Genomic DNA, 24,722 nt, shown 5'->3' on the forward strand with positions numbered 1-24,722 from the left:
CTGTCCTGCTCATCAGAGGTGTGATATTAGGCAAGCGAGCATCTCCAAACCTCAATTTGTTTCCTTCCTCCCACTCTTCCTTCCTTTAATAAATATTTTTAAGTGTCTACTCAGTGGAGGCACAATGCTAGGTTCTGGGTATTCCCCAAATGGACAGGCCCGTGATGCATCACAGGAAGGCTGTACAATGAAGCAGGTCACCCACTGTCTGCTGGGAGCCTAGCCTGCATGTGGTACCTCCATGCTCTCAGCAAATATGGCTGCTCATCTAATTCACTATCAAATGCCTTGATCTCACCTGCATCTGTTTTTGTCTGCCTTTCTCCTGACAGAGGTGACTGCTTCTTATTCTTTTCTCCAGCCCAGATGAGATGCGTAGGTCAAAAAGAGTGACTGTGAAGGTTATTCATTTTGTTTCTGCAGTCACAGCGAAGCAGGCAGACTTTTTCCCTGTAAATTTAGGATACTATCAGTATATTCGTCATCCAAGAAATTAAAAAGCTGAAAGCAGAATCTGCCAAGAAGACTCTACTACTACCTCCCCTTGATCTTATTTAGTCCTGGGCTGTCTTTAAAGCAAATTTGACTGACATGCAATTCTTCAGTCTAGGACAGCACTGTACCAGTTGTGTTCTATGGAAAATTATATCCTTAAACCGTTAATAGTATTCCATGAAAGAAGTGAAATTATTGAGTGTTTCTTTCCTGCAGACCACCCCCAAGATCTTAACATACAGATGCATGTTGCGATATTGTATGCTGTATTTCCAAAGATTGTTTGACTGAGGAACCTTTCTCCAGCAACACTAGCAACATCTTGTGGCTTACTCTTCCTCAGAGAAGAGTTTGAGAAATGTCCTAAGTTAGACTTCACTGATGAAAGTCATGCAGAAACACCCAAACTCTGGTAATATGAGTACCATACTTAGAAGAGGTGGAACAGACATTGAGTGATGTCAAATCAGAACTGCCTGCCCCAGTTAACGCCAGAGAGTGAACAGAGAATTCTCTGTGCACCGTGGCCATCCACACTCCGGCTTGGCTTACCATGACCGAGTTGCTAGGGATAGCTGTCCAAGTGGACAGGGTATCCTGGCCCTGTTTACTTTCTCCTACTGCAGAATTCTCCTTATTTCCCACGTCCAGCAGAAAACCTCCCTACAGTTGGTGGTTTGGATGAGAATATTTATCTTCCCCAAACAGCTCTGCAACTTCCTCTCCCTAAATTGGGAGGCCAAGATGACTCAGGGTAGGGAAGAACTTACAGTGAGAAAGAAAACACTGTTATTTGTGGTTATTTCTACTTCTGACAAGTTGTGTGACCTTGGGAAAGGACTCAACCATTCACTTAAGCCTGGATTTCTTCATCTGTACAATGGGGATAATAATAGCACCCATGTCACAGGGTTTGTGGTCTGAGGAGTGTGCTACTACATGCAAAGCACCTAACACAGTGCCAGCACATCGTATGTCTGCAATTAATATTAATGTCAGTTGTATCTGTTGCTATTGTAGATTCCACGTGTGTGTAAGAGACAGAGAGAGAGAAAGCAAAAGAATGAAGAAGAGAGGAAAGTGGGAGGCATATGATGCAATGTTTAAGGTATAATGGGAATTCCATCTTGCAGAGGAAGATTTAGATTAAAACGGCCAGTGAATAAATTTCCTACTAATTATCTCTTTCACTTAAAGAGATAACTTATCAATGTGATACTAGGCAGAGTCCTGGAAAACAAGATTACTGGTTGAAGTGAAGTGAAGTGAAAGTTGCTCAGTCAAGTCCAACTCTTTGTGACCCCATGGACTGTAGTCTGCCAGGCTCCTCTATCCATGGAATTCTCCAGTCCAGAATACTGGAGTGGGTAGCCTTTCCCTTCTCCAGGGGGTCTTCCCAACTCAGGGATCAAACCCAGGTCTCCTGCATTGCAGGCTGATTTTTACCAGCTGAACCACGAGGGAAGCCCGTTGGTAGTCTATTTCTTCTCCAGCGGATTTTCTCAACCCAGGAATCCCTGGTTATACATTAATTAATACCTTAGTTTATATATCAGAGACTTCCCAGGTGGCTCAGATGGTAAAGAATCTGCCTATAATGCAGGTGACCCAGGTTCAATCCCTGGGTTGGGAAGATGTCCTGGAGAAGGGCATGGCAACTCACTCCAGTTTTCTTGCCTGAAGAATCCCCATGGACAGAGAAGCCTGGTGGGCTACAGTCCATGGGGTCGCACAGAGTCAGACACGACTGAGTGACTGACATTGTCACTTATACACCAGGCTCTGGAGAATTTAGTCAGCATGAGTCGGTCCTCAGAAGCTTACTTTGCATGGGATACACCTTGTGGCTGCATCATGGCACCCAGGATACTGAATTCAGTGGTTAGAGACTTGTGAGATGGGTGATGATTCTAAGGAAAGAGGGATAGATTGCCTTGAGGGATTTTTTCCAATCAGGCCTTTTGACTATAGCCTAGACAGACTCTCTTGACCAGCAGTCTTTCGCTGGACAAGACCATCTCTTTTACTTTGCCTGTTGAAAAAATAATTTTATTTATTTGTTTTTGGCTGGACTGGGTCTTTGCTGCTGCGCAGGCTCTTCTCTAGTTTTGGCATGCAGGGGCTACTCTTTCTTTGTGGTGAACAGGGTCTCATCGCGGTGGCTTCTCTTGTTCAGAGCACGCACTCTAGGGCGCTTGAGCTTCAGTAGTTGGGGCCTGTGGGCCCACTAGTTTCTGTTCCCGGGCTCTGGAGCACAGGCCATGTGGGATCTTCCCCGATCAGGGACTCAACCTGAGTCTCCTGCACTGGCAGGCAGATTCTTTACCACTGAGCCATGAGGGAAGCCCTCCCTCCGCCTTTTTCTTTATCCTCTTTAACACTCCTCCTCCTCTCCCTCTGCCTACCCCAACAGAAATTAGCATAAACTCATTGCTGCTTTTTCCGTTTGTCTTTGGAATGCAGACTACTATCTTTTGTTGTTACATTTATGTGATTCTGCTCCTTATTTTTATCTATTTTTGAAGCGGGAGCATGTGAAAGTCATATTTTAGAATTACCATTTTATTGCCATATTCTTGGACCACTTGTAAAAGTCTCCTTTATACTCAGCAGTACTTTTTTAATATAAGAGTATATTTGCATTGTAGTAATACAGTAAGCATTGGAGTATAAAGAAAGGTCGAAACACATGTGAACCAAATTGGAAATCAAGCACAATACTAGACTTTACCGTGAAGGAATTGGGATTATTTATCAAGGGAAACAAATGTTATGGACAATAAACACACAACAGTCTCTTGCTTTGAATATGGCACCTCATTACTTTTCTATTGCTGGTAAATGTCCTACAGTGTGACAAGCACTATGCCAAATATTTCACATATCTCTCATAAGCTTCATTTAGACTTTCTAATATCCCTGAAAATCAGGTTGTATCTGCAACTGAGACTCATGGATTAAGGAACTGCCCTGAAATGATATGCGGTGCGTGCGTGCTCAGTCAAGCCAATGCTTTGCAACTCTGTGAACTATAGCCCACCAGGCTCCTCTGTCCATGGGATTTCCCAGGCAAGAGTACTGGAGCCAGATGCCATTTCCGACTCCAGGGGTTCTTCCTGACCCCAGGATCAAACTTGAGTCTCTTGCATCTCTTGAATTGGCAGGTGGATTCTTTACCACTGGACCACGTGGGAAGCCCAACCTGAAATAATACTCTTAATACTAGTCTAGATCAAAGTTTAAGCTTCTTCCCCACAAGGGAACATTTCTCGACTGTAAGATGTAGATTATCCTAGAAGGGAGGACTGTTTTGGTCAAGATAACTATGTTACAGAAGACAGCCTTACCCATACTCTGCTCTTAAATAAAAGAGGCCTTTCACAGACATAAGGCCAAGTCAGGCTTTGTAGGATCTGGGGCCAGAAAGAGTTCTCTCTCCATCCTTCTCTCTCTCCCTCCCTCTCCCCCTTGCCCTCTATCTATGTGTGTGTGTCTGTTTGTGCACATGTATACATGTGTGACTTTTCTGTTGGGAGATCCTCACCATCGGAGAATTCATTCATTCATTCATTCCTTCAACAAGTATTTGAGTTCCTATGTGACATGACAGTCATGGATAACCCGGACAAGTAGTTCCGGCAGAATAGAGAACACAAAGCCTGATTGGAGAGGGTCGAAGAATGAAAAAGAGAAGACATATTAGCAACGAAGAATATGGAAAACTCTTTCAAGGTGTTTTGCTGTAAATAAATTGGAAGGGGAGGGGAGGGGAACATCCTACCAGCTCCACTAGGAGATGGGGAATGTGAGGGATGGGATCGGTTGCACAGTGGAGGGTTTAGCCTCAGAATCGGCATTGGCGGTTCATCTCCAGCAACAGGAGTGAGGCAGAATATGGCTGCTGATTATAGCAAGGGGATAGGTACAGCAGTGGCGATAAATGTGTCAGGCTGCTAAACAAATACCATAGACTTGGGAGCTTAAACAACAGACATCCGTTTACTCAGAGATGTGGGGGCCAGGAAGTCCAAGATCAAGGAACCAGCACATTTGATTCTTGGTGAGGGCTTTTTGCATAGCGTGCGGATGCCGCCATCTTGCTGTGTGTTCATATGGCTTTTCCTTGGTGGAGGGAGTGTGTGAGACAGAGAAAGAGGCAGTGAGACATACAGACATTTCAGTTTTGTGTCCTTTCCTCTCTTTATTAAGGCATTTTTCTTTTTGCGAAGGGCCTCAACCTCATCACCTCATATAGCTTTAATTAATTCCTTAAGGCCCCACCTCCAAATACCATCACATCAGGGGTTGAGGGTTCAACATATGAATTTGGGGGGATACAAGCATTCAGTCCATAGCATTGTGGAAATTGTTGTTAGATGTTCCTATATTATCATGCAAAGAAGGAAGGAAGGTTCTCTGATGTGAGTGAGGATGTGGAGGGAAATTTTGGAATGTAGGAGACAATAGAAGTGTGAAAAGGCTAGACACATTTGGTGTGGGTGCTGAGCAGCATTAAGGGCCCCGGAGGGTGATGGATGTGGATACACAGTTGCCTGTATTTCTCCACTTATGTTTATATTGATGTAGGCACTGCTGCTGCTGCTAAGTGGCTTCAGTTGTGTCCGACTCTGTGCGACCCCATAGACAGCAGCCCACCAGGCTCCTCTGTCCATGGGATTCTCCAGGCAAGCATGCTGGGGTGGGTTGCCATTTCCTTCTCCATGTAGGCACTGTGCAGAGGTGAATTTGATGAAACAACCTTAATTTAGCAAAGCAATGAAATGAGAAAGGTGCGAAGGAGTCTAGGATGTATGGGAAGAAGTTAATATGATAATGGACTCTAAGCTGAATGAGGAGAGAAGTGAGGATATGAAGGGTTAAGTGCCATGAAAAGATACTATTTGGCTGTCCAAAAAGTTGAATTTGTTGGCCAACCCAATACATCCCAGTGAGTTGAAGAATTATGAGAGGCAGGGAACTAGAGGGAGAGAAGTGGAAAGTTAGAGAGCCGGTCAGGGTGGTGATAGGAAATGACAAGGCCAAGGCTGACCATCAGTGTGGGTGGCTGTGGTAGAATGAAGGGAAAGGTCATTGAAACTGGGGTTAAGGAACTGAGCTTCCAGGATACGGGAAGAAGTCTTTCTGTGGATATTGAAATCACCAAGATAATTCTTCAATGGATATTGAGTGGATATTGAAACCATCAGAGGCAGAGTGACCTTGAACAAAGAGTCAAGGCTTCGAGGAAAGAGGAGACTAACTGGGAGACTGCATTGACCACAACAAGGAGGGAGAGTGGGTAGGATGGTCTGATGGTTTGATGGGATGTTTAGGGAGGGACTGTGGTCTGGAAGTGGCACAAGGAACAGAGAAAACAAATACGCTCCCTTGAAGTCCAGGGATACAAGGACTGTGGGGGAGAAACCGCCTCCATCTGAGAAGGTTTTGGAGGAGGGAAGGGCCTCAGGGGAGAACCAGTGTTCATTCAGAACAGTGATTCTCAAAGCGTAGTTAAGGAACCCCAGGGAGCCTCTAAAACCCTGTCAGAGATCCATAAGTCAAGAAGTGTTTTCATCATAGCATTAAGATACTATTAGCCTCTTTGCTCTCCTTCTCTCACAAATCTACTGTGGAATTTTCCAGAGGCTACGTGATGTGCGATAACACAACAGATTGAATGCAGGCGTGCAGAAGACTCCAGCTGTCTTCCGTTAAGCTGGAAGTTGAGAGATGTGCAGAAATGTAAAACAATGCCATTCTTCCCGGGACTTAAAAAATGTATAGGTATATTATATGTATATGTATATACATATTTTATGGATCTAGCCCAAACAATTTTTAAAAATTTTTATTTATTTATTTTTGGCTGCACTGGGTCCTCGTTGCTCTACTTGGGTTTTCTCTTGTTGTGAGGGGCTGCTCTCCAGTTGCAGTGCATGGGCTTCTCATTAAGGTGGCTTCTCTTGTCGCAGGGCACGGGCTCCGGGTGTGCAAGCTACAGCGATAGCATCACACGGGCTTGGCAGTTGTGGCAGATGGACTGAGTTGCCCCTTGGCACATGGAATCTTCCCGAAAAAGGGGTTGAACCCGTGTCCCCTGCACTGACAGGCAGATTCTTAATCACTGGACCACCAGGGAAGTCCTAGCCCAAACAATCTTAAGTTCAAGTCTGTCATATTGCACAAGTCCCGAAAGACATCATTCACGCTGTGGTCTAAGTGACCGATGCTTTTTGCAGTTATGTAATACAGAAGCTGTCATGTGAGAACCTTCTCTGTGCGTGTCCATATCTTACTTCCGCATTGCTTCCTCTGGCATCTTTTCATCATAGTCTCAACATATCAATGTATTGCATTTAAAATGTGTTTAAATGGTGCCATGTTTGGAGGATGTGTTCAACGAGAGCATTTATTTCCCTATTCCCTCCCACCAAAATGTGTGTAGGGACATAAATCAATTTCCCTCTCTACTGGATAATTCTCATCAACCTTTAAAACATGTCTTGCTGTTTATCACCATTTATAAATTAACTGTCAGACAATCAAACCAACAGACTGTCTTTTGACTCTGTACCTTCTAGGTACAGCTCCATTTCTCTGCTCCCCTTTATAACAAAACTCTTTGAAAGAGTTGTTAGTATTCCCTGTCTCCACTTCGATTTTCTTTCTCTTCCCAGCTCACTCTGATGGAATTTCCTTCCATTCCACTCTGCTGAAAGAACCCTTATCAAGATCAGCATCAACCTCCATTTTGCCAAAGAAACGTTAATTCTGTTTTCATTTTAACTCACTTTTTGACAGTGTTGAACATACTTGATCAATCCTTCCTTCTTCATACATCTTCTTGAAGTTTCTGTATCACACGTTCTAGGATTTCCCTGTCTCGTTAGGAGCTCATTTCTTTCCATTCTTCTGCTGGTTCCTCCTCTTTTACTAGACTCCTCTATTCTTCCCGATTTCTCTTTTCCATCCATACTCTCCAAGGCCTCAGACCTAGTCCCTTGGTTTTCAGTACCATCTATATACACTGAGAGGGCTCTTATTTCTCTCTCTAACTCTAAATGCCATCTCATATATTCCAGCGTCTCTTTGACATCTCTGCTTGGCTCTCACTTTAGGCATCTCAAACATAACATGGCTAAAGCAGACATACTAATTCTCCTTCTAACCTCAGCCTCCATCCTGTCCTTCCCATGCCAGTAGATGGTATCACTCTCCATCCCGTTGCTCTAACAAAGAGTGGAAGCATATCCCATGATGTCTGTCATTTCTTCATATGTCCATTAGAAAGTCCCATCATCTCTAATGTCTTACAAACATTTTTGCTTCAAACCTAATCCAAGCTTCATCACCTCTTCTTTCGTTTACTGCAGTCACCTCCTTAAAGGGACTGCCAGCCCTTCACTTCTGCTACTTTTCTGGTTTATCCACCATGTATTAGCCAGAGGGATCTTTCTAACACAGAAATCAGATCACATCACATCCTACCTTCTAAAACCTTCCAATAACTTTCCACTGTGACCCAACTTACCATGACTTATCAGGTCCCATATGATCTGACCTTGATCTTTTTTCTTGGACCTGTTTGCTGGGCTTCAACCATCCTGCCCTTCTTCTTAATCCCTCTAATTTGCCAGACTTCTTCTCGACTCAAGGCATCCACACTGGCCATTTCTTCTTTTGGAACATTCTTCTGTTCCTAGGTCTGCCTCTTGTCATTATTTTTTCAGCCTTTTTTTTTTTTTTCCCACACCACATGAAATGTGGGATCTGAGTTCCCTGACCAGGGACCAAACCTACTCCCCCAGTAGAGGAAGCGTGGATTCTTAACCACTGGAGCATCAGAGAAGTCCCCCTCTTGTCGTCATTTAAATCTCAACTCCAGAGCTACCTTCTCTGAGAGACCATGCCTGATAATCATAGATAAAGCATTGCTCTTCTTCCCTCTGATTCACCCTAATGCCTCATTTGATCCTCATCATAGCACAGATCAATACCTGAAATTACATGAAGTCACCTTTATGTGTTCCTTTTCATGTTTATTGTTTTCTGTTCCTTAGACCGTAGAGGTTTTGTCTTTCTTGTTTGCTGTGGCCTTCCCAGTATCTGACAACAATAAGTGACGGCTCAATATTTGTCCACCAACTGATTGACTTGGAATTGTGGAAAGGAATAATTGAAATCTGGATTATCCAGGGAAAACTTGTGTAGGATTGCTAAAGTTCTTTTCACTTTTAAGATTGGCTCATTCAAGTTATTCTCAAAATACCTTCAGAATTACATACCAGCCCCTTGAGGATCCTTGGTGGGTCAGATAGTAAAAGAATCTGCCTGCCATGCAGGAGACGCAGGTTCCATACCTGGGCTGGGAAAATCCCCTGGAGGAGGAAATGGCAACTCACTCCAGTGTTCTTGCTTGGAGAATCCCATGGACAGAGGAGACTGGTGGGCTACAGTCCGTGGGGTCGCAAAGAGTCAGATAGGACTCAGCGTCTAACACTTTCACTTTCTCCTTTTAGACTGTAGGAGAGGCACTTCCCAATACTAAAAGACAAAAATAACTGGAAAAAAACAACATAACAGAAACAGCCCATTGCTATCAAGAAAAGAATGAGAAGACAAAGACAGCTTTTTGTGTCATCCAAAATTCTTTCAATACACAGACTTTAAGGTTCTCGGTATTACTGTGGAAGTTAAAAAGAGAACAGAAAGCGGGCAAGATTTCTCATTTGTGTGCTAAGTCCTCCTGCTGTAACAAAGGTCACTGACTTTACACCCCAGTGTTAGATCAGATGCTGAGCTTATTTTTCAAATGATCCTGTTTTTATGGATGGTGCAGTGCTGTGGATATATGTATATTGAGGGCTTACGCAAGTTCTGTATCTAGACTGGTATTTATCATGAGTAACTACATTAACTCATTTTATGACCAGAGCTCTCAGGACCTGAAAAACTGTGTTCTAATACTGCCTATGCCTGGGCATCTACCTGTTCTCCTCACAAACTCTGTACCTGGCATTAGCAAAAGATTTTGGAATTTATGAGCCTCTAATTTTCTATTTATAAAGAGGAGAAAATTATGGAAGGACATGATCTTTCTCTTCATTGGAAGACTTCTATGCTATAATATGAGAACTTGAGGTGTCATGGAAGGAGGTCTGAATTGGAAATCAGACCTTAAACACCTAAATTCAACAGACATTTATTTTATTCCTATTGTATACCAGATCCTTAGGGTACTAACAGCTGTGATTCTGTAAATTGAAGCAATTTAATTATTATTTAAAGATGAAAGCACTTAATCAGAATAAGAGGGAGTACAGTATAAAACAGGAGCTCTGAATTGGCATTGGCTGCCCTGTCTTTTCTTGCTTGTGTATAATTGTAGACGAGTCACCTAACGCTTCTTGAACTTGGTCTGATTAGGCTTTGGGGGGTAGGATGGGGTAGAATGAGTTGGGAGGGGCAGGCACTGTCATGGGAACAGAGGAAAGTAGAAACAACAGGCTTCCCAAAAGAGCAGAACTGGATGGTGGCTTTGATCCCAAGGCAGCCCTAGCAAAGGCCTCAGCTGCTCCCCGTCTTGATGCTCACTTACCTCCATATCTACCCCATCGCTTCCTCTCCCTCAGCAGCATTCAAATTCTGTGATTCCAAGCAAAGTTTTGTTTAGAAGTGGGTTCTCTGGCTGGGAGAAAAATGGTTTGAACTCTAGCATAAATTCTGCTGACTCAGACCTCTGGCGCCTCTGACAATATGCCAGCATCCCTTTTCTAGCTGCATCCGGGTGCCAGAGAAGTGGGTGAAGCAGGCTGGGAATAAGAGAAGCAGAGAGTAGGGAGTGGCTGGGATTGTGCAAAGTGGAAAGTGCATGCCCTGTTTAACAGAAGAGAAGGACCATGGCACCAGCTAATTGTGGCTGTGCAGGCCTCCACCATGGACAATGCCAAGTAGTCCAGAGTTTTCAAGGCAAGCTGAAAATCCATATTTTTGCATGAAGTTTTCTGATTTTTACATGTTGGCAAGTGATTTCAAAAGTGTTGTCACCACGGGGTTCAAACAGTATACATCTAATATATATCTAGTTGGTCTACAGACAGCCAATCTGCAGTGATTAGACACTAGAGTTCAGATAAACTCATGACATTTCAGCTCTTGTTCTGGATACTAGCTACGTGTATGTCCGTGTGTGTGTGTGTGTGTGTGTGTGTGTGTGTGTTTACATTCTTGAAATGGAAACTGATTCACTCAGTATACCTTTTGAGGCCAGAGTTCCTCAGAGAAGTTTGTCACAGAGTTTGGCTACTTTTGGATCAGGGCCCACTGAGGCTGCCTAAGGCCTACCCTTTCAGCAGGAAACTTGATTGGACCAACTTCCACTTCAGAAGCTGTGGCCATGGTAAACTGTGTACCTGATATATCTAATAAAGAATGAAAATTTTCTCCTCCATAAACAAATGTTTAAATAGAATAAACTGTATTAGTTTCTCCTAACAAAATTCTATTTCTTAATAAGAAAAGGCAATGTTCCATTGCATTTAGGTAGAATTTTGGTGAAATTTTGAGTGGTAACAAGTATAATATATTGGTATCAATAGGCCTTAGAGCAAAGCTCTCATTTGCACCAAAATGTTGGCCCCTTCTAATTTTTAGAAACTTCTGTTTACAAAATTGGCAACTTCCTAGAGTTGAAGTCTCTAACCTCTTTAAACCTTCCTTCCAATCCTTGAATACTCTTTTATGGCATCCACACCATGCTGGCATCACCTGTATTGTGAATATTTCTCTTTACCAGGGAGTGTGCTTCTTTTGGAGGGAGCCTCTTTTATTCTTGGATAGGCCCAGTAATTAAGTTTTTTCTTACGGCACAGAGTCCAACCCACCATCGGCAACCAGTACAGCATATATTTGCTAGATGAAATCTGTTCACGAATTATTTCATACACTATTTACTGGGTAGCAGCAAATATGCCAGGCACTCTCCTAGGATTTTGGATAATATCAGTGAACAGAACAAATCCAGGTTCTTGAAGAGCTGATGTTCTAGTATGGAAACAGGAGGTGATGGGAGAGATAATTCATTGTTGTTCAGTCGCTAAGTATGTCCAACTCTGCAACCCCATGGACTGCATGCAGCATGCTGGGCTTCCATATACTTCACCACCTCCCAGAGTTTGCTCAGACTCATGTCTATTGAGTTGGTGATGCCATCCAACCATTTCATCCTCTAAATAAAAAAAAAAAAAAAAAGTCACATAAAATGTTACATGGTAATAGATGGAAAAGAAAAAGTAGAGTTGAATGAGGGGGATTGGGAGGGAAGAGTGAGTTACAATTTTAAATAAACTGCATAGGGAAGGCCTCATTAAACAAAGACTCCCTTTCCACTTCCCAGACCTGCAGAATAATAACAGTAATAATAATAGTGTCTGTTGAATCTCAGCAGAGATTCTAAGCACTTTCTCTGTATGAATTCGTTAAATCCTCATAACAAGCCTGAGATAGCTACTACTTTTATCCTCGTTTGCATAGGTGTACACTGAAGCGTAGTCGTTAAATAACTTGGCTAATATTCTGCAACTAGTCAGAAAGGGTGGGTGACTACCCTTGACCTCTGGTTCCAGGCTTTGGCTCTCAACTGCTCTACACAACTGCTTTTTTTTTTTTTTTAATTTTTTACTGGAGTATAGTTGATTTACAATGTTGTGTTAGTTTCAAGTATACACCAAAGTGAATCAGTTATACATAAACATATATCCACTCTTTTTTACATTCTTTCCTTACATAGGCCATTATAGAGCATTAAGTAGAGTTCCTTGTGGTATACAGTAGGTCCTTATTAGTAATCTATTTTTTTTTTTTGCTTCTCTATCCTACTGACTTTGATTGCTAGTTCATGAAAAAATTTTTTAATATATATATTTTATTGTAGTTGACTTACAATGTTTCAGGTATACAGCAAGGTGATTCAGTAATACATATACACATATATTATTTCTCAGATTATTTTCCATTATAGGTTACTACAAGATATTGGCTATAGTTCCCTGTGCTATACAGTATATCTTTGTTGCTTGTGTATCTATTTTCTTTTAAATTAGAAACCTAGCATTTTATTCATACTAAGTCAAACAAGGAGAATCAAAATTGTCATAAATTTTTTAGCTAGGCAAAAATTCATGTTTTCTAAAATACATATATTATACATACTATATATATGTATACAAAAGCTTTTCCACTGCACTTGATAAAGGCTTGAGAAAGAACATCTAAAAAAAAACAGAAGAGATGGAGAAATTGGAAAACATAAACTAAATGAAATGGGAGCACTGAATATGAAATAGAAAATGTCAATGTAACTTTGACTGCAGTTCCCAGTTCCCCTCATTGACCACTGCGCTCTCAAGCCTTCTGATCCCAGGCACGCGCTTTGTCCAGTCTCCTTCATTGTCTGTGATTCCTGGGATGGGATTTAAAGTCTCTTCATCATGCTGAGGTTTGCTGAGAACACTTCAGCTTTATCTGGTATCTCTGGACAAGGGGAGCACCCGGAGCTTCATGAAACCCTCTTTGGGCACATTCTGACCAACAACCCTTTCATAAGGTCACACTGCTCAAAATAAACAAGAAATTTTTTCTCAGTTTTGACATAAAAAGACATCTTTTTTTCAGCAAATGTCACTGTGGTTTCAAAGCCTAAGTGTGATGTGTGAACGAGCCTATTTGTAAAGTATTTCCTGCTCAGCCATAGGGTGAAATTATGCAAGCCAGTGAGTCCTGAGAACAGCTGCATCAAATTCTTAACACCTGCAAAAGAAAAACAGTTTTGAAAATAGTTTTTCATTGTTTTTAATTTGGGGATCGGTTGGCTTTCTGTTGTTTCAAACTCTGAAGGACCCTCCAATTCACTAAACCTTCAGCTGGAAAGAGAAGTGAGAAATTGGAAAAAAAAAAAAAAAAGTTTACCAAATCTAAGGTAGAGACTTCACTGGAATTACATTTCCATTAATGCACTTAACTTCTGGAACCGGCCTGAGGATTGTCCCTTAACGCAATGACAGAAATCCCAGGCTCCAGCCCTCCACTGAGCCCTAGAATCACGCCCTTGGCATCCTGGTAGAGTTTCTTTTCGTGGGGGTGGAGGTGGGGGTGGGGGTGAGTGGCTGGGGGGTCTCGAAACCTCTAGTGTGAGGTGGGGGTGGGTGGCTGGGGGGTGTCGAGACCTCTTGTGTGAGGGAAGCTCAGCGCCAAGCTCCCATGACCTGTTGCATCCTCCCCAGCTTTACAAGCGTTGCATTTCCTGAAATTGTTGCACTGGATCGAAATGCAGGCGACCCCTTCCCCTTGCACCGACCCCCTCCCTAGCCGGGTGAGAGTTGCTGCTGGGGAGGAGCACTGGGATGGGGTGAGGTGGGGTGGGGTGCGAGCTGCTGGAGAGAAACTAAAGCGATGAGCACAGGACAGGAAAAGTGGGAGGAGGAGGAGCGGGGGGCGGTGGGAGGAGGAGGGGGAGGTCGCAAGATGAGCGAGGAGGGAAACGTGTCACCAGCTCGGGTCCGGGAGCTCCGCCGCCACCGCGATTGTGGACTCGCGCCGGAGAGGACTTGAGGCTGGACTGGACCCCGCCGAGCCGGGAGAGGAGGGAGGAGAGGGAGCTGGGCACCGCGCGGTGGCGAGAGCCATCCAGGTCGCTCATTGCTCGCGGGTGAGAAAACTTTCTCGGGAAGACAGGAAACTTTTCCCCGGGCGTGCAGAGTCTGGGGCGGAGGCGAGCTTCGGGGGTGCGTTGACTCGAGGTGACTCGGGAGGGGCTGGAGCCTTAGGCTCAGCAGCGGCACGGGATTGAGAACACAGTCGCCCGGCACACCGGGCACAATCCGGCGGGGCTCGCGGAGGGGGCTTGGGGAAAGCGTTACATCTGGGGGCAACCGGGTGGGGGCCCTCGCGTGGTGAAGGGTCCTCGGATCCGACGCTGCAGGCGGGCACAGAGGACGGGGCTCGCGATCACCGTGGGGGGGGGGGGCGGGGGAGGGGAGGAACTTTCCCCGCGTCGTGGCTTAGGATGGGCGAGGGACGCCGCCGATCCTAGGACCCAGGCTATGCCTGGAGATCGAAAAAGAAAGTTTGCTTGTCGTTCTCTCTGGTTCTCCCCTTTGGCTCCTTTGAGGTGCAAATCTCAAGAGCTGCCCCTGCTCGGGCGCGGGCGATTCGGCGCCCCGAAACACCCCCATCTTTTCCTACTATTCCCCCTTCTTTTCGGAGAGAGGCTTGGGAGGGGAGGCCAGAGAAGGGAGCCGCTTTGTCCCAAGCGCCGCTGGAAGTGCGCGCTCCGCAGACTGGGGCGGGCGGGGGAGCAGCCCGCGGAGACCTCGGCCCGGCGGGCGGCTCTCCTCGCCAGCTGCATCCCCTTTCCGCTACATCTTTCCCGCCCGCCCGCGTTTTGGGGAGGCTTTCCCCTGTGCGCCTACTGTGCGCGCACGCAGAGCTCATTGCGAGCACAGGGGGGCGGTCTGGAATTTTCACTCCTGCCTCTCGACTCTGGTTCCAGCTTTCTCCCCCTTTTCCGAGGGGCGGCCGCCCAGGATCAGACCAGGTTCTGTACTTGCAACCGTGCTTCAGGAATCAGCTCTGGGGTGCCTCCCTGGTTGGCAGTAGGGTTTTCCCCTGTTCTACCTAGCCTCCGCCTTGGGTCACATGCCACCGCCTCTTCCCCCGCGGTGCCGGGAGCCCGCGTTTTGTTGGTCAGCAGTAAGGCGGTGAGTATTTATAGACACCACTGCAGTCCTGCGGTATGCAAGGTTTCAATTACTGCGATGCGCCCCACGGGACGGAAGGCTCACGCGAGGTGGCTCAGAGGCACATCTGCTCCGGAGACCCACTTGGAAAAAGTTCCGGGCTGGAACCTCCAGACATTCCTGCTGGGTAGAGTTCTAGACCTATTGCCCACACGATACGTGCAGATCCAAACGACCCATTGCAAAGGACCAAAGCGGTCAAGGACTCCAGATTGTCTCCGTCTTCCGCGCCCGCCCCCCGCCCTTCCCCACCAAAAGGTGCTTGCTGATCAAACCTCAGAGGTGGCCCTTTTTATTTCCCTTTAGTGATCCTGACCACTGTGGGTGCAGTCATGACATATCACTGGCCTGCATGCTGCAAAATGTCATGGAACTGTGCTCTAGTAAATTGCTGGGGCGGGGGTGCTGAGAGGTGTGCGGGAGGCGCTGTAACTGACAACAGAAACAGCACCTGTATCAGAAGGCGAGATGGCACTTACAGGCACTTACAGGAACTAATTTAGCCACATTTTAAATTTAGTTTCTTGTGAGTTTCCTAGTAGGACTAAGAAAAGTGCAACGCTCCTCTCTGTGGAACCTGGCTGGTGGGGCTTTTCTGGTTGTATTGAGCCCAAGAATCTGGCCAAGAGAGCTGTTCAAGTGTTTTTGTAGAATGTAGCAGATAAAGGAAACAATGCTTGGTTAATCCACAAAGTTGTCTTTGGTTTTATTCAACCCCAACCATCATCCTTTCAGTATTTCATTGATGATTGTTACAACCAGAACCCTTAGTAGTGTAAAAAAGAAAGGTATTAGAAATAAGATTGTTTGACCTGGTTATTGCTCAAGAGCTTAGTTTAAACAAGCTTATTTCTCAATGAGGAGACTTAATTTCTTTCAGATCCAGAGGGTCATGGTTGTGTTTTTATTTCAAATTGGTGAAATTTCAACAATGGTCTGTGTTTGAACATTTCAAAAATGTTTTTCTTTATTTTATAAAAGGGGAGAGGGACAAACAACTCTTGAAGTCTTATTATATTAAACTTTGCACTAAGAAACTTTGATATATAATCTGCACCCCAAAAAATGAGATAAGTAGTATCATTTTCACATGACATAGATAAGTCCACTGAGGCTTAGAGGACTTCAGTTCAGTTCAGTTCAGTCGCTCAGTCATGTCTGACTCTTTGCGGCCCCATGAACTGCAGCACGCCAGGCCTCCCTGTCCATCACCAACTCCCGGAGTCCACCCAAACGCATGTCCATTGAGTTGGTGATGCCATCCAACCATCTCCTCCTCTGTTGTCCCCTTCTTCTCCTGCCCTCAATCTTTCCCAGCATCAGGGTCTTTTCCAATGAGTCAGCTCTTCGCATCAGGTGGCCAAAGTATTGGAGTTTCAGCTTCAACATTAGTCCTTCCAATGAACACCCAGGACTGATCTCCTTTAGGATGGACTGGTTGGATCTCCTTGCAGTCCAAGGGACTCTCAAGAGTCTTCTCCAACACCACAGTTCAAAAGCATCTTTGTCCAAAGTCAAGTAACAGGGACTCTTCCCTGCTAGGTCTATTTCTTTTGTTATTATAATTACACATAATGGCCTGCCTCTGAGAATCCTGCCCCTCTGCTTGACTGTTAAGCTAAAGTGCCTTTATTCAGAACTCTTCCACCTGTAGATGGCAGGAAGGAAGAAATTAACACATCACCCTGTCTGAGGCTTGCTACTCTAGGAGATACTTGCGAGAGTAAATGGCCTTTTTAGTTTGTTTCCTCACCACCCCCCATCACTGATGAATGAAAGAATCTGGCATCCAGACTTTGACAGGATGGTTATTTTGAGACATTAGTCTGCCATCTTGGTCAGGCGACTTTCCAAATAAATTCGTGTTCTTGCCTTAACACCTTGCCTCTTGGATTCACTGACCTCTGTGCAGCAAGCAGAGTGAGCCTGGACTCAGTAACAGGCACACACACCTTGGAGTGGAGCTGAGAATGGGTTCCAGATCTGTTACTGCAGCCTTGAAGTGCCAGCCATCTCTGAAGATGTCTTTCCTTTCAGGGCCTCAGTTATTGATAAGATCATTTTATAGTTGATTAACTGGTGGCTTTTCTTTCTTTTAAATATCATAGAGTGGCTCAATCACTGGGGAAAAAAATCCTAGTCTTATCTTTAAAAACCATCACACTGGTATTTGAAAATATGATTCTGGGGATCCAGACCTAATGTCATAATCTTCACTTTGTTTATTAACAATGTACATGCAGTATTTCAAGCATTCATCTGTAGAAAATTGAAATCAATAAGGACTTTGGGGATTTCTTAATGAGTTCTCTATCCTAGGGAATTTGTAGGTGTCCATGTGAATAGTCTCCTTGGTCATTCTTTTTGTACTGCCATTGTATGCATAGAATACACAGAAACTTGAATTGTAGCCTTTTTCATTTTCACCTTTTTTTTTTTTGCAGAGGTAGATTGATACAGAATTGATGTGAGAAATATAGAGTGTGAGGCCTTCTGAAAGATCTCTAGTGTGTTGGGTTCATCATTTAAAGTTTGTTCCCTAGAGTTGCCTCTGTATATGCAAAATGTAAATTCTTGCTAAAAGCAATGCTTATAGAAAATCATTTGTTAACCATTTATTATAAATTAATATTTCAGTGGCTGAGTGTTGGGAATAAAATATTTTGTGGGTTTTGTACAGGCTATGAATTTAATAATTTGGGAACAGAGACAGTGGAACCCTGATGAGCAGAAGGTACTGTTTTAGAAGGGAAGAGTCCCCTTTGGAGCTAAGTGATGCAAAGCAATGATCGAGCATCAGCAGTGAATTTGAGTTAATTCATGATTTGGGCAGGGGCTGGAGATTCAAGGTTTATCTTAAAACTTGTACAGTTAAAGGAGCCAATTTATTTACTGGGCAGTTACTGTGAGCTAGGTACAGTCATGGTAATGTTATTTGAACCTCTCAACAATCAAACAGGTAGATAGTCTTCCCTATTTTAAGATGTGAAAAACAAAGGCTCAGAGAGGTTAATTATTTTCCTGATGTCCCACAGCTATTAACTCAAGCCCCTTGTTCTTTCTAGTATATTCTGTGTCTTTGAAGACCTTCCATGAAAAACCCAGGATCCCAAGATCTCAAGAAGGTCCTAGTTGTTCACATGGAAGTTTCTGAATCAGAGCAGTGTGGTAGCATTAACATGAGAGGACAGGGGCTGGGGGAACACTGGAGGAACCGAAGGGACAGTCTGGGTAATTCTGAGAGTAGTTATTCCATGGAAGAAGGAGAGAGGCCCAGAAGGTATTGTGACCATAAGAATTACTGGTGCTGGTCTGGCAGGGGCTGGCTGTCGCACTGGTGGGCAGGACCTGGTGATCAGCCTGCCCAACAGGTTCTGAAACAGGAGAATGGGGGACGCAGTACTGCCGCCTCTCTTGGCCTGGCTTCTGCTGTGAGGAAGCCTCCTTAGAAGCCCCAGGTTATAGTCAATTTATATTAGGGAGCCCCAGACTTGTTTCCATTTTAACTGGACTTGTCTCTTTGAGGTAACAGTCACCCAATCTCTCTCTCTCTTTAAATATTCTTTTCTTATGCTTTGCCAGTTTATGGCCTTTGTAGATCAATCCTTGGATTCCATTTAGAGGAGAGAGAAAGAGAGAGAGAGAGAAAAAAAAAAATAGTAAAGGTTAGTGATTACCTAAATTGGATTAAGTTCTGTCTAGCAGCCGTTTAAAGAAATACTGCTTGCTCTTTAATTACTGTCAACTAGGAATTTAAACGGTCTATTAAATTTAAGCTGACTTTTTTTTTTCCCCTCTGATAGTTCCAACTCCTAACATATTCTGGTGATTTGGGGGCTTTTTAAATATTTTTCATATGTGTGGAAGACATTCTCTGTCTCCTCCCTTTTAAAAATATTCCATTTCTGTAGCAGGATAATAAATGACATTATTATAAACTGGCTTCGTTATGAAGCAGAAGCTAGCAGCCCGGTTTAGCTGGCTCTATGCTGATTGGAAAGCAAGTCAGTGAGCTGAGTTCTTTGTCAGAAATATGAGGACACCTCTGTGAGGTTTTGGGGATGGAGTATGGCTTTCTCATTTTTCTCTGTAGTACAAGGTTAGGCTTAAAATGAAAATCAACCACCTTTGCTCTGTGTAAGCTTTCAGTCAAAAATATGAGTATTCTTTATGGAAGCGGGTGGTGTGTATGCTTTGAGGCTGGGTCTAGAGTGAGGTGGGCTTCCCTCGTGGCTCAGCAGTAAAGAATCCGCCTGTAACGCAGGAGCCACAGGAGATGCAGTTTCCATCCCAGGGTTGGGAAGATCCCCTGGAGGAGGAAACGGCAACTCGCTCCAGTATTCTTGCCTGGAAAATCTCCATGGGCAGAGGAGCCTAGCTGGTTATAGTCCATAGGGTCGCAAAGAACTGGACATGACTGAAGCGACCGAGCATGCACACGCATGCATGCACGCACGCACGCACCAGGGTGAGGTGAGTGAGCCGCCAAGGGCATGGCCCTGAGTGATACCTCACTCCCCTCACCCTCTTCCTTGCCCTGTCGTGCCTATGGGTGAGCTGTGCCCAGAGGGTCCTGGAGAGCCATGGAACTCACCCTAAGATCCCTCTCCCTCTTGACCATGGCCTCTGGAAAAACCAGGTCAACATCTATCCCTGCCAATGCCCAAACAGCCTCTCATAATTATTTGTATGATTTAGTTTGCATATAATCATAGGCTCCAAAAAATGTGTTCTTGCCCTTAAGTACACCTCACCTTAATTTTGGGGGGTAAATATGAGATTTCTCTCATCATCAGTGTTCTGGTTTCACTTTAGCTGGCCACCACACACCAGCAACACCTCCAGTTTCTTGCTTCTCTCCTCATTTGTTACAGAACTTTCTTCAACTTTGCTGGCTCTTCTGGATGCATGCCGAGTTCTGTGTTTTATTGAAGGCATCTGTGACAACAGTTGTTTCTAGCAAATACTAGGATTAAGGGACTGCTTGGGACTGCCTTGGCCATGCAGGAACTAGAGTATATGTCCATTTAGCTGAGCCTGGGAGAATACGTGAAGGAATTTGTTTTCCCCTTCTTCCCAAGGTTGGGGGCAAAAATCCAGCAAGGACTCTGACGTGTGTCTGTATTGTTCTGAACTAAGCTGCCTCAAACCCTGTTACAACCTGCTCGTGACCTCATCTGCGTAAATCCTCCGTGTAAAGCCTTTTACGCTTGTCGTTGAATTCTAAATACTCCTCTGGAACGGGTTCAGCATTATTCCCCAGGTGCCGCTGGGGAAGACCACATCAGCTGCCGCCGTCATTTTGGAGAACTCTGCTACTTGCTGGCCACTGGAGTCCGCCACTGTGGTAGCTGTGTGGCCACTTTCATTGTAAAATATCTGCAGGCAAATGTGGTGGGTGAACATGGTTATCCCATGCAGTGTTCTGAGATCATTTTAAAAAATCTCAGCCAGCAGGATAATCGATTCCTTTCACGATTCAGAAAAAGTCCCCAAGATACCCCCAAAGGTCAGTATCAACTTTGCAGATGAGAGAGTTGTACTAAGAGGCCATATGTTGGTCCTGCCTGGCATCTTGGAGATAGTGCAGGACAGGGATTTGAGATCTGGATTTGAGATCAGAGATTGCCATGGGCAAGCTGTCTGACCCGGGGCCAACTGCTCACTGTTGCCGTGTACAAAATAATGCAATGGTCTCCTGTGAAGGTTGCTTCCTATGTTAAAAATCCGACATGGCCAAGGAAGCCTGGTCTAGGGCTGTGCTTCTCCAGGTGTGTGCAAATCACCCAGGGATCTTGTTAAACCACAGAAGCTGATTCAGTGGGTGTGCGTTGGGGCCTGAATGTCTGACAAGCTCCCAAGTGATGCTGATTCTGCTGATTCTCAGGTCTTGAGTTAAGTAGCCAGGCGCTAGAGTCTGACCAGGGTCTCAACCTTATCCATATTGACACTTGGGGCTGGATAGTTCTTTGTCATAGGAAGCTGTCCTGCGTGCTGTAGAATGTTTAACAGTATCCCTGACCTCCATCTGCTAGATGCTTGTGGTACCCTTCACACCTCCCCACAGCACAGCAGCCAAAAATACCTGGAGACATTGCTGAATGTCTCCCTTGGGAGGAGATGGGGGCAAGATCACCCTTGGTTGAGAACATTAGTTTTTGCTAGACTGGTGTTGTCAAGGCTGGCTGTATATCAGGATAGCCTGGAGTTCTTCTCTTTGAAATTCTGCAAAAGTACTCATCTCAGACTTGAGTCCTGATGCTATTGCCCTTTCATAACTGTGGGACTGGAGACAAGTTCCTTCTCTGGCCTCTGAACTAGAAACTCTTTACTTCTAAAATAGGGTTCATAATGATGCCTACTTCTGAGAGTTGTTGGGGAGATCAGATGAGGTAGTCATCTGATCATGACTAGTCATCCCTTGGTATCTGAAGGAAACTGGTGCAGGAGGTCTCTCTTCCCTGGACTGAAATCCAAGGATGCTCAAGTCTTTACACTTGGTCCTCTGTATCCGAGGGCTCAGAACCCACAGATCCCTAAGGCTGACTATATGAAGTGCTGTGCAGGTGTCAGTGGTGAGTGGTATACTACAGACCTCTGAAGTTTTATTCTACTGGTTTGATGATTTTTCCCAGGACTGGATTCATCTTCCTACAGGCCTCCCTGAGTGACCATCACGCTCTTTCCTCGTTATTCCTCTGGCCCTGGCAGTTAGGAACTATACTTGTTTTTCTGTAGTCATTCTTTAAGTCAAGGGGCCTCAAACTGGCAGCCCAGGAGCCAGACTTTGGCATCAGAAATGTCCTGTTTGGTTTGAGTCCTGTTTTGGAAAAAAAAAAAAAAGATTATTTGCTCCAGTATTTAAAAATTGGAAGATTTGACATGTAAACTCGGGCTTCCAGCTTTTCTTTAAGAAACAGAAATAAGACGGAGGGTTCTCTTTAGTCTGCTGTGGTCCCCACCTGGCCTTCTAAGCATGGGTGTGTTCTCTGCCTTGGGCCACCATAGGCATTGAGTTGTTTGCCATCAGAGCTTTAGGCCTTCCTGTGTTTTTCTTTAATCGTGACCAAATTCCTGTTCCTTTTTTCTCATTTCTTCATTATTGGTAAGACCACATCTGGCTCTTCTCCGCACTCTGGATAGTGGGTGCTTACTGATATGTATTAAAATGTAATATTTGGTCCCATCCTTGCAAGATTTTAAATGGGTACCTGTTGAGCTTTAGCTATGAAAGCTTGTTTTTTTTTCTTCCCCAAATTTCCTTCCCAGTGTCCAGCGCCCATATTCTTTAGAGAAACAGACAAGAAAAAAGAAAGCATGTATTTTTTGGTTGACCTTTCATGAGCTTTGCTTTGTAAATGGAGAAGGCGATTTAATCTTTCTGCCTCCGTCTTGTCTCAACCGTCCATCTTCAATTACAGCCGTTAGTGTAATAGCGCATTTATGGCATTACTTTTGAGTATTTCCTGTGAGCCCCTGAGCCTCTTGGGGGCAGATATTCCATTCTTCCTTGTCCTGAACGGTTCTTTCCTACTCGGATCCCGTGCACAACGGACCTTCTAACATGTGGTTGTTACATGAACTTGAATCGAACTCATGACCTCCCTGAAGTGATCAGATCCCAGGAGCCCCTCCAGGCTCCTGACTCTGTCCAGCGCTCTCTGCACTTGGCCCCATGACATGGGGCCCTTTCCCTTTGTCTCCTTTTCTTAGGAGAAAGCACTCCATCTTGTTCCTGCAACGGGAGAGTGAAGCTAATTTTTAATAAATCACACATGTTATTCTAGAGCACATTTCCCCACACTGAAAACTCCTGCTGGCTGCCAGACAGTAGCTCTGACCGCTCTGTCACCCCCCGGGTCCTATGTACGGTCCATGTCAGCAGTGTCATTGCCGACATCATGCATGGTCAGTCTCTGCGACCACTAGTGTCTAGACTTTTCAGTTTATCATCTGGGAGGCACTGCAGAATCACTCTGGATGGCATTTATGGGCCACACCCAAACACTCCAAGAAACTTGGACACTTAAAGTGGGGCTTTGAGAGGAGTAAATAAGAGATGTGGTTATTCCCCACAGTTTTGTTTGACTTGTATCACAGGAGGGGATTTTTCTGATGATTATATCGTGGTTGGCAGCCTGGGTGACGATGCTGCTGGAATGAAATCATTACTTCTAGATGCATCGGGATTGTCAGTGCTCTGAGTTCTGGGGACATTTTGCCAGCCTTGTGAAGCAGAGAGGAGCAGGCGCTTGCATCCTGTTTGTGCCAATATTTACTCTTGCACAAATTTGGACTCCCAGACTCTTCCGTCTGCGTCTGATTTCCAGCAGAGGACTGAGAAAGTTGTCTCATTCTTCCTGTTGAACTTTTTCCATAGCCCAAACTTGACTCCTAACATTTTCTTGTTTGTGAGAATGTCTGTCTCCCGCTGGTTTTTGTCTCCTACAAGTTGCAAAGGTGGGTCTTAATCCAAATAAGTGTGCCGTGTCCTGCCGCCGGCGCCTTCCTCTGCTGCACTTGTGGGTTCCACGGACCAGCAGGCAGACCCAGGACTTCTTGCCCACGTGGCCCAGGTCCAGTGATGCTAAGGTGGACCCCAGTTCAAGCAGAAGGAAGGGTATTTTTCTGGTCCCTTGTGTATGCTTGGCTCAAATGGTGAAGAATCTGCCTGCAATGCAGGAGACCCAGATTCGATCCTCGGGTCGGGAAGATCCCTTGGAGAATGGAAAAACTACCCACTCCAGTATTCTTGCCTGGAGAATCCTATGGACAGAGGAGACTGGCGGGCTGTGATTCATGGGGTTGTGAAGAGTGGGACATGACTGACCAACTAACACTTTCACTTTCAGAAATGGAAGGGTTGTTCCACTTGCTGGCCTGGGAGTCCACATTTCATTCCAATATTCACCCTTATTTCCTGGGCAATCTTTTATGTGCGCAGCACCGTGCTTATAGCAGGATACGACAGTGAGCAAGTCCAGCCAGCTCTCACACGTCTTTAAAGAACTTACGTGCTCTCAGGGCCAGTCAGACTGTGAACAAGTCAACAAGCACAAATGACTTCAGCTCTCTTGAAGGGACTATGAAGAAACAAAACCTCCTTCCTCTAAGGGACAGAGCTCACGGGCTGCCTGAACCGGGTAAGAAGCTGTCGGTGATGGTTGAGAAGGGAAGTGTGGGAGGTGGTCCTGTGGCAGACCTGTCGTTAAAACCGAGGGTTGGGAGTTCAGGACATGGAATCAGGTGGGATTTGACTTTTGGTCCCACTTAACTAGTCTTCTGACTTTGGGCAAGTTAATTCCCAGGCTTCAGTTTCTTCCTCTGCAAAATGAAAATAACAAAACCTATCTCATTGGTTTAGGGCAGAAATGGACTGAGATGATAGTTGCTCATAGAGGCTCAGCATTACCCGACCATCCAGGCCAGCCT

General features: G+C 44.9%; 1 protein-coding gene, 1 long non-coding RNA gene and 1 other non-coding gene across 10 annotated transcripts in view; 2 read left to right on the forward strand and 1 right to left on the reverse strand.

Moving 5' to 3' along the window:
- The window catches only part of LOC122449416, a 38,495-nt gene extending 27,964 nt beyond the window's left edge, over window positions 1-10,531 (reverse strand). The window contains exons 1-2 of the long non-coding RNA XR_006271936.1: window positions 10,094-10,531; window positions 299-450 (exon numbers count right to left, since the gene is read on the reverse strand). This is a non-coding gene — a long non-coding RNA (uncharacterized LOC122449416). The remainder of the gene's footprint in view (window positions 1-298; window positions 451-10,093) is intronic.
- On the forward strand, window positions 2,057-2,128 carry TRNAY-AUA. The gene has a single exon. It is a non-coding gene; the product is annotated as a tRNA-Tyr (tRNA).
- A 3,311-nt stretch (window positions 10,532-13,842) lies between the features above and the next one.
- The window catches only part of PRR5L (proline rich 5 like), a 77,201-nt gene continuing 66,321 nt past the window's right edge, over window positions 13,843-24,722 (forward strand). For 3 of the 8 annotated variants that reach the window (XR_006271933.1, XM_043480928.1, XM_043480929.1), the window contains exon 1: window positions 13,984-14,200. The gene's annotated coding sequence lies outside the window, so the exon portion shown is untranslated. Of the gene's footprint in view, window positions 13,865-13,983; window positions 14,201-24,215; window positions 24,434-24,722 lie in introns of those variants that run through there. The other 5 variants (XM_043480925.1, XM_043480927.1, XR_006271934.1 and 2 more) reach the window with 5 other exon arrangements.

The sequence above is a fragment of the Cervus canadensis genome, chromosome 11 (genome assembly GCF_019320065.1).
Source record: "Cervus canadensis isolate Bull #8, Minnesota chromosome 11, ASM1932006v1, whole genome shotgun sequence".
Taxonomy (NCBI): domain Eukaryota; kingdom Metazoa; phylum Chordata; class Mammalia; order Artiodactyla; family Cervidae; genus Cervus; species Cervus canadensis.